At 30.7% G+C, this 7,543-nt stretch overlaps 2 pseudogenes; both read left to right on the top strand.

Annotated features, from left to right (window-relative positions):
* The first annotated feature begins 3,427 nt into the window (after window positions 1-3,427).
* LOC105622150 lies at window positions 3,428-4,201 on the top strand (annotated as a pseudogene).
* A 4-nt stretch (window positions 4,202-4,205) lies between these two features.
* LOC105622125 lies at window positions 4,206-4,661 on the top strand (annotated as a pseudogene).
* Window positions 4,662-7,543: the final 2,882 nt, after the last annotated feature.

Raw genomic sequence — 7,543 nt, 5'->3', positions numbered from 1 at the left:
TCTCTCGTTGTATTGCGGCCGTTTGTCTTTCAATGCTCGGCTCAAACGCATCAATTGCGTTCGATACCGATTGCCTGTGATTGTTTCAGTCGGTTTTAACAGTTCATAATACACTACGCCGAGCTGGTCCCACCAAATACAGAGCATGACCTTGGACGTCAAAATCACCGTTCTTGAAGCGTTGACACGTTCTTTCACTAATAGCGGCCTCATTATAAGTATTTGAGAGCATTCGATGAACCTCAGCCGCAGATTTCTTCATATTGAAATAAAAAATTAAAACCTCCCGCAAATGACGAGAATTTGGCTCGTAAACTGACATTTTCAATCGAGAATAACTTTATGATGCAGACACAAATCGACTAATGTTTCTATGGGGTTATGTTGACAGATGCCCAAGTTTATTGTATGACGTCTATGATCTATTTATTTCGATTACCACTTATCGCTAAAGCCATCTATAGAAAAACGGCGGAAGCAAAGTTGTACACCTAATATATATATATATATATATATATAAAACACGCTTTTCCTATATATATATAATTTAATTAAAATTAAATTATTTTGGCCAGTATTTTGGACTTGTCAATATTTGGACTTGTCAATAACACTATAGCTGCTATAATCATTATAATTATATATATCATTATAATTAGACGCATATTTACCTTATATATAAGCCTGCGATGATGCAATTGGTTATCCTGTTGAATATAATTGTGTATTAAAATAGTAATAATTACTAGAAATTAATTATGCGTTCTATGTAATGCAATTCGAGCAATTTAGTAAAACGCAAGCAATAGCAGGGATTTAAAACATATACAATACGTGCATAGTGTGCTCTGCAGGCGAAAAATCCTACCGACTAAGATTCGATCGAAATGTATCAGATAAATGTGCATTTACAAATCACATACATATTTACATGTTACATATCAATATAAGTTTTCTGATTACTCTCTCATCATATGTAACAACAAGATTCAATATGTTTGCATATGTACCTATTATTAATACCCAGTCAGAAATGATAATGGAATCAACATCGAATTGATTTGATATTTGCGACGTCGAATCGACATTCAATGTTGATTCCATTATCATTTCTAACTGGGTATCTTATATACGTATCAGTTATATAGCATTTTTTATATTACTGGAAGATTACAATTATATGTGATATGTGTGATATATATTTTGATTTAAATATACGTTTCATTATATTTTTAAATAAATGTTATATGTGTAATGGAGAAATATAACATTGTTCTTCTAAAGTGCTCTCAGAGTTATGTAACACTTACATCTTGTCTACATAACCACATAACATTGTTCTTTATATATGCTCTCTATGTTATATGTTGGTTTGCTAAGAAAAATCCGAATAAGAATCAAAATGTATGGATTTTGTATGAGAGATTGAATAAAGGAAATATTTCACATCCAATGCATGACTTATATAGGCATTAATTTATTGATCTATTTATTTCAAAGGAGCATTAATTCAACGTAATAGAATTTTTCAACGTTACGTTTTAAGTTTTAAGTTTTAAAATGGCGTTCTTAAGTTTCCACTGTGATTGGCCAATTCGCTTACTGCTTAAGTCTTTCTGCCTTAAATTTTTTGTGTACCATAGTCCTAATTCTACTTATATGCCATTAAGTTATATTCTTAGTTTCAATTTCTCTCGAATTATCATTCGAGATTATATGTGCGACTTCACATGTTATGACATACATATTAGAAGTCTTACTCTCCTCTACCTCTGGTATCTAATCCAGAATTAACGATAATGGCTGCGTTCTGCAAATCGCACATTATTCATCATGCGCGTAGGACATGAACATTCCGCAAAATACATCATTGCGTCATGATTTTATCATGGCTATGATATATAACCTATATGATACTACCTATATTATATCCCAAGATTTATTAAGTATTTAAAATCGAGAATTAACTTTTTTTTTATCTTCTATTATTGTCGGTATCTTTTTTGTCGATGTTTATCGAAAATTTTTTTTTTCTGATTTGAATGATGACAAACACGATTTTAAATATTAAATATAATCGCAATTATTCAGGAAGATAGATTTAAACAAATAATAAATTCCTAAAGTTAAAAACTACATAGAAAATGTAGTTAATCATCTAAATGCTGAAGACTTTAAACGCCATTTTCGGTATACAATGTGAAAAAATAATTTACAATAAATACAAATATTTTTTCTATTATTTCCAGATTTATTATTGTGGTCTTTAATATTCTTATATAAATACATTTTAAACAAACCATCTTATTGTTATTCTGCATTGCGATCTTTTGTAACTTAGGATTAATGTTATTTATTTTTTTGGCAACAGTTTCCCAAAATTGTCCTTGTTTCAGGGTCCGGTCTAAATACATGATCCTTGGTTTAAATACAAGTTTTAAAATCACATAGAAATCTAATAGATTAAAAAATTAATAATGACGTATTATATTTTTGACAAGTCAACAATTAAAATTTTGTCGATGAATTAATATTGAAGACGAGCCATACTTTATTTTTAAAAAACTATTAGTGTAAATGTGATTTCAAAAACTTATTAAGAATGTTTTAAATAAGTAATGATATAAAAATTTAATGTCGTAATGTTTTATATTTGAACTATTCTCTTGTAGCTTGATATATTGAACATTTCCGATATTAATTTTTCCCCAAATATCTTTCACAATTATCTCGCATTCTATCTCGCGGCATTCTATTTCGTGGAAAAATTCATTCTTAGGAATGTATTTTTGAAAGCTTTAAAGTTAGTTCTAGAGTCTACATATTTCACTTTTGATAACAAAATCTATAAACAAAGTTTGGGACTTCTATGAGCTCTCTGTTGACTCCTATTATTGCTAATTTAATAATGAAAGATCTTCAGAGAAAGAAGCATTGGAGAGGTTTGGTTACGAATTACTTTTCTATTGTAGATATGTTGACGACGGTAGTTTCGAATCACCTTATTAATAAGTTTTTTAGTATTTTTAACTTATTACACTCGGAAATACAATTTACCTTGGAGGTTGGTGAAAAATAATTTTCTCGATGTCACGATTAATGCGAATTGTAAATTAAAATTTAATGTTTTTCACACATAAGCCAACCTTTTAAGGCCTCTATCTTAACTTTTTATCTACCCTCCTTTTACTCCATCCTCTGTCTCAAAAGAAGGATGTTTTGATGCACATGATAGAGAATTTTTATTATCTCATCCTAAATATTATGAAGAGAACTTAAATTTTATTATCAAAACGTTTTTAGATGATTATCCCATCAAGTTTATTTTTAATAGTATCAATTATTGACTTAGATCTCTAATCAAACAAAAAATTCTTATCAGTCAGTTCGTCGTGGCAGATGTCTTTTTCGTTGTCATCTGGGACTCATGTCGTCTTGTCGTCCGAAAATGCGAGCCTTCTACGCGTTCGTTGTACTCTTGGTAATTGCCGTGGCCATGGCGAAGGTGTATTTCGACGAGAAATTCAACGATGATTTCTGGGACAAACATTAGGTTTATTCTGAGCATCTCTTGGTAAAGAAAAAAAAAAAATTCGGAAAGTTTATTTTAAGCTATGAAATGTTCTGAAATGATCAAGAAAATAATAAAAGGATCCAGATGTTGCAAGAGAACGCAAGGTTTTGCGTTCTCAGTAAGAAATTTATTCCACTTAATAATAAGAATAAATCCTTGTTATTCAATTTACTAATAAATATATTAAATAAATATATTAAATATATATTAAATATATTAAATAAATATATTAAATATATATAGAGAGAGTAAAGTATGAACAGAACATTGACTGCGAAGATGGATATGTTAAAGTATTTGATTGTTCTCTCGATCAGAAAGATATATGCATGGTGAAAGCTCTTATCAGATTATATTTGAACCGGATATTTGTGGATCTGGAACCAAAAAGATTCATGTTATCTTTAGCTACAAATGAAAGAATCTTCTAATTAACAAAGATATCCGTTGCAAAGATGATATTTGTACACTCTGATTGTCAAATCTGATAATATCTACTAGGTACTTATAACGAACTAGGTACTTCATAACGAAGAAGGCGAATTAAAAGCTGATTGGAATTTCCTCCTTCGATTAAAGATTCGATTAAGGACGAAAAAGATTAAGGATTCATCTCAAACCAACTGAAGCAATTAAATCCGAAGATTGGGATGATGAGATGAACGGGGAATAGGAATCCCATGATCGATAATTCTGATTATAAGGGTAAATGGAAATCAAAACAAATTGAGAATCCCAACTATAAGGGATCTTGGATCCCGATCATCCCGAGATTAACTACTCCGAATACACGCCCGATCCTGAATTGTAAACCGTGATGATCTGCGCTATTGGTTTTGATCTGTTGCAAGTTAAATCTGATATCATTTTCGATAATGTTTTGATCACCGACGATCCGAAAGTCGCGCAAATTTGAAGAAGGTATCTGGAAAGGTGAGAAGATAAAAGAATCACATGATGAGGAAAAGAAACGAGATTTAGAAGTCTTTTCAAGAAAAATGAAGATAATAAGGATGATGAGGACGATGAAAACGTAGATGAGGAAGAGCACACTCACTCAGATAATGATGCGCATGACGAATTATAAATAAATGTGTGAACACAAACACAGACTGTATTCCAGGAGCTGTGGTTGCGACACGCGCTAAATTCTCCCACAAGCACAAAATTGTAATCTAAAAATACAATAGCAAGAAAGCAGGATAATATCCTTGTTGATTATGTCGCCCGTCCATAAGAATATCATATTGAATTCCGTTTTAAGCTTTTAAATAAAGAAATCTCGCCTGATTTTGCCAATGTTTTTGGCCTTGGTATCACAGCACCTAAAACATTCTTAGCTGCCCAAAAACTAATATTCGAATGAATTTATTATTTTGAAATATTATACCCTTAGCTCAAGTGATCTACATTTCTGCAAAGTGTGTGCTGGAAAGAACAGATATTAGAAAATAGAAAATACAAAAAGAGAAGTGTAGAGAAACAAAAGAATCATCTAGCCCGTGTCACCATTGGCGCAGCTCCACAAGACTCTTATGCCCGTTTCCACCAATATAAAGATTAATTTTAATCTCGGTTCAATTTACTCTTCGTCTTTTTCTAGTTCTAAAGAAAAAGACGAAGAATAAGTTGAACAGAGATTAAATTTAATTTACATTGGTGGAAATAAACATAAGTTGTTCCATTTTTGTTTGTCAAGTATTTTTATATACATTAAAAGGTAATTAAGATGTAATTTAAATAACACGATGCTATATAATATATATAATATATTATATATAATTATTGTATATAATATATACATTATTTCAATTTCCGTACAATGTACATGTAATTCAAAGGAAAAGAAAATCACTTCAATTATTAAAAAAAAAGGGAAAACGTAAGAATGATAGATGTGCAAATGTGATTGAGTGATTATAATTGGTATGATTATGTATCAGAGGCAATCCAATAATCATGTAATAAAATAAGATTTTTCTTTTTAACAAATAAAAAGAAAGATATACAAAACAAATGAAGATATATAAAAAGAAAGATATACAAAAAATAGATAAAAAAAAAATGTCATGGTTCATTTTACCATTCTTATGGTATCAGTGCGTTCCTCGTCCTGATGAAGTGAACGGCATGGTTCCCGAAATGTTGGCATTATAATGGATAGAAACACGGCGATAATCTACAAATCTTCTAATATCTTTTAAGAAAAGTATATAAAAAGGATTCTACCTCTAAATCCTTTTTCAGCCGATTTCCTATCGATTTGGATTTTTAAAAAAATCTTCGTTTATTATATAAACTTCGAAATTTACTAAATCTATATCCTAAAAATTCTTTAAAAAATGCTTTAAAAAATCTTTAATAAATATGTATACGTATGCAATTAAATATATATATATATATATATATATAATAAAATAAAAATAATAAAAGAACCCTACTAACGTTTCAATTCATCTTTTTAAAATCGTTGGTTTTGAATAGTACTTATTTAAAAAAACAAGATTGATTGAAAACATCTACGAAGTCAAACGTTTTTCTGGCAATTTCTGGCAATTCTAGCTGTTTCACGAAAAAAATTCAATTGAATAAAAGATCGACAGTTCAACTATTCCCTGATGAAAATAAAAATCGGAGCGTAAATCAGATGTAATTGAAGAATAACAGAAACGTAAACAACAAAACTCGTAGAAGGCGAAAATTGAAACAATGAAATGTAAAAGAAACATTTACGCTTCTTTTACATTTTGATGTTTCAATTTTCGTTTCTATTATTTTCCCATTACATTCGACTTACGTTCTGATTTTTATTTTCGTCAGGGTTGACCCGCACTCGTCATTATTCTCCTGAAAATTACTATAAATATTGAAGTTACTAGTGCTTCTATCCCGGACCTGAAGCAGTTTATGCGCGCATTTTTCTTACTAACACAACATTATTGGACTTCACAGATAAAGCAATATGCGGCCACTGTGCGCATATGCAGGATACTGAAATGCTCTCTTGACGCATATGCGCGCCGATATCAACTCATTCGGTTAAATGGAGATCCCGCGAGTATAAGGAAAGTGGCACGAAAGTATTCATGTCCATGAAATTGCGGAAGGCTCGCCATTAAGCAGCGGATCTTTTCCCACATTGTCGGTCGGTCGCGATTCGCGGATCGAATGCGAAGCTTCGCTAGAAGTCGGGGCTGAGCACGACTGCGCGCCGAATTGATGTTTCGGAACGAGCCTTCAACCAATCGTGGGAAGCGAGCGGCTCGCTGATGCCGCCCCAACATGGCGTCGCGGCTTCCGCTCTTTCTCCCTCACCCTTTGTAACGCGTTTACGCGACATTTTGCAACGGCTGCTTCATTTATTGGTACGTCATTCTCTCCGCAATTTGACTCTTCCATGCTCGTCCTTTCTGCGTGCAGCGACAAACGTATTGTAAAATGTAAAAATTACAGTCTAATATAACATTTTTTATCAGACAATAAAATATGAATAGTAACTAAATAATAAAGTACTTAATTATTAAAGACTCCTTTACTTAACAATAAATAGTAAAAATAATATGAGCTAAAGGGCCATAGGAATTGGCGCTATAACTAGATTGCGCCGATTCCTATGGTCCTTTAACTCACATTATTTTTACCACTTATTGTTTATCAGATAAGTACATATAATATATAAATAAAAAAAGATAAATTTTGATTTTTAAATATATTTTTTATTTAAAACAAGTCATTGTAATGATTCTTTTTTTAATAAAATTAAATGAAAAATAACAAAAGAAAGAAAAAATTATAATTTTACAATGATTTCTTATTATCAAGATTTAATTTTATAATCTCAGTAGTCTTCTTTCCTCTTTTTATTTTTATTTCTTTTTCTTTTCTTTCATTTCCTATTTTCTTCATTATCTTTTCCTTTATATAATTTTTTTTATATTCTACTTATTTTTTCTTTGTATTTTCTTCTTA

Source organism: Atta cephalotes (assembly GCF_000143395.1).
Source record: "Atta cephalotes unplaced genomic scaffold scaffold00040, whole genome shotgun sequence".
Taxonomy (NCBI): Eukaryota; Metazoa; Arthropoda; class Insecta; order Hymenoptera; family Formicidae; genus Atta; species Atta cephalotes.
The sequence above is the reverse complement of the archived record's forward strand: the minus strand, read 5'-3'. Positions and strand labels throughout refer to the sequence as shown.